Raw genomic sequence first — 2,596 nt, forward strand, 5'->3', positions numbered from 1 at the left:
AGATGCCCAGAGTCACTTCATTGGTGAGGTGGGTGGCATATACATTTAATTAATAAATACATAAAAATTTGTTTAAAAAAGGCTTTGTTGCATTTTCTTTAGCAGGCTTGGTGTTACCGCCATCTTTGGTCTCCTGGATAATCCCCCTTCCCAAGTTAGGAGCACAAAACTACCTGTGCTCACTTTCCTCAGAGTAGAAGGCTGCAGGTTCAATCTCTGTCTACCACAGCAGGGATGGAAAATGGATTGTCAATCGGTGTCCTCTTTCCAGATCCATTTTTGAAAAGTTCCGATAAACCCAAAATGAAGGGAAAATGTTAGTTCTCAGTGATGCATTTTTCCCAAGTTATTTCATTAAAATAAGAATTTAAAAGATACATAAACTGTCTTTCTGACAGCATTCGTCTAATGTTCATTGTAACTCAAACAACCCCCCCCCCCCCCCGAAACCTCCGCTCCTCCTTAGTTAAGGGATAATGGTGGGATGTGCCTGCTTTCATCTTGATTTTAAACTGTATTCAACCAAGTACTGCAAGGAATTAATTTCAGGCAGGAATAAACAGGACTGCAAGGCCAACAGTCAGACAAGCCAAGACTGACTAAAATAGGAAAGATGGAGAGGCATGGAAGTTTCCTTGACAAAAAGTCTCCTTCCAGGATGCAGAAATGCAGGGAGGGGCTATCCAACTACGGATGCAGGTTTTTTTTTAACCAAACAAGCCCCTGAAGTTTTAGAAGCCACTTGAACCGAGAAACAGCTTAAACCACTGACTTTTGCTGAGGTTGACCCAGGGAGACATTTTCATAACAAAATATAAATTCATGCTTTGTGGAAAGCCATAAAAGCTTTGTCTTTTTTGTTGGAGCTCCCCATCCGTGATTTCATGCCGTTAGCTCAGCATTGTCACCCTTTTCTTCAAGGGCATCTCTAGCAATTCTCAGAGCTCATGGCGCAGAACTAGACTTGTCACTTTAAAATATATGCATGCAAGGCAACTCAGTTCAAGCAAATACAGTGATGTTTGTTAAGGCTGCCAAGCTGAGGATGCCTTTCCCAGAGAGATTACAATTTCTATAAAACAAACCATGATGTAGCTGGATGGCTGGACGGTCAAGTTTTGGTTCTTGACCAAGTTTCGTTTTCTTTTCCTTCTAAGGGCAAAGTAACCCAAAATGTGCGTATGTGTATGTGTGTGTGTGACTGTGTCTATATATTTAATACAGCTGCCACCTCACAGATGTCAAAACGGGTAGCACCCACGCAAATAAGCTACCCAAACAAAAGCATGAAAAAGCAAAGCAGATTTTAAAAACTCATCTCTTAAACTTGGCAAACATTTGTGACTCTTATGTGATTGCACTTGAACGTCCTCAGCTGTGGGAGGAATTGGGGAGACATCCCATAATAGCAAGGTCTCCTAGGACCATTCAGACTATAGCCCTATTACACCAAAAGGATTCATCTTCATCAGCACAATTTACCATGCGCTTACAAAAAGGAGAAACAAAAGTTGACATACCACCACCGTCTATGCTCCATCTATGCTGTGGCTTTTGCAATGAGGAAACTTTGAAAGGTTTTGCTGAAAAATAGACTTTCAAATTTTATGTTAACCAATTGGTAAGCTCATTGCACAACCATGTAATGATGTACGTAATGTAGAAATCTAAGAAAGGATGCAGCGTGAAGGTCCATGTTTTTCACTGGAATACAAATTGGTAGCAACTGATATTCCAACAAAAGATCTTTTGTCAGTTGAAAATCAACGTAATATGTGTGAATTTTTGCATACACAATGCAAGTTTTCGGTAGATTTGGTAAGATTTTGTTTCCTACTGTCTCTTGGGGAAGTTCATTAAAATTTGGTCTTACCTCAAATATAGGCTTTTTTTCTATTTTTTTGAAACGTCTTTCATGAGGAAATGTGAATTTTGTGCAAAATTATATAAAATATATTATAAATATTGCATCTTTAAGGCTTATTATAGACATCTCCAATCCTGCATGCAACATTTATAAAGACATCTGATGGGGATAATCTAAGTAAAGAGCAAATTACAGTTTACCCTAAAGATAGTTTACCCTAACAAACTTACCCTTCTGATTCTATTTAAATTCTGTGTGTAATTTTGAGGGGCGGGGCATGGGTGGGTATGTAAATCAGGGCAGAAGTGCTTGAGAAACTCAATTTCTGATCTCTCCAGCCTCAATCCAACTTTAGATGAGCTATTGGAGATTATGAGGAGGAGGAAGATTGAGCATTTGGGTAATTACTTGTTACTTCTGGCAATTCTATCCCACAAAGAATCAAACATTATTTCAATTCAATCTTTAAGAAACCATTTTTTCCTTGAAATTTGATATGGTGTTATCTGCTATCCTATAGGGCTACTATAGCAATATATTAATGTGAACGGCTATGAAAATACTGGAAACATTAATTACACATCTGGTCAGCATGAAAACTTGTGGTAGGCTTTCCCCATAGCTTACATCAACACAAATATAGGTGTATAGCATTAGAATCCATGTTTATAAGTAGGATATGCTAATACCAGGAGTATGTAATGTGTTAACATAAAGAACTCCACACTC

This window comes from Thamnophis sirtalis, unplaced genomic scaffold (genome assembly GCF_051295495.1).
Source record: "Thamnophis sirtalis isolate CommonGarterSnake01/CBP01778 unplaced genomic scaffold, rThaSir2_p1.2 scaffold_6, whole genome shotgun sequence".
NCBI lineage: Eukaryota > Metazoa > Chordata > Lepidosauria > Squamata > Natricidae > Thamnophis > Thamnophis sirtalis.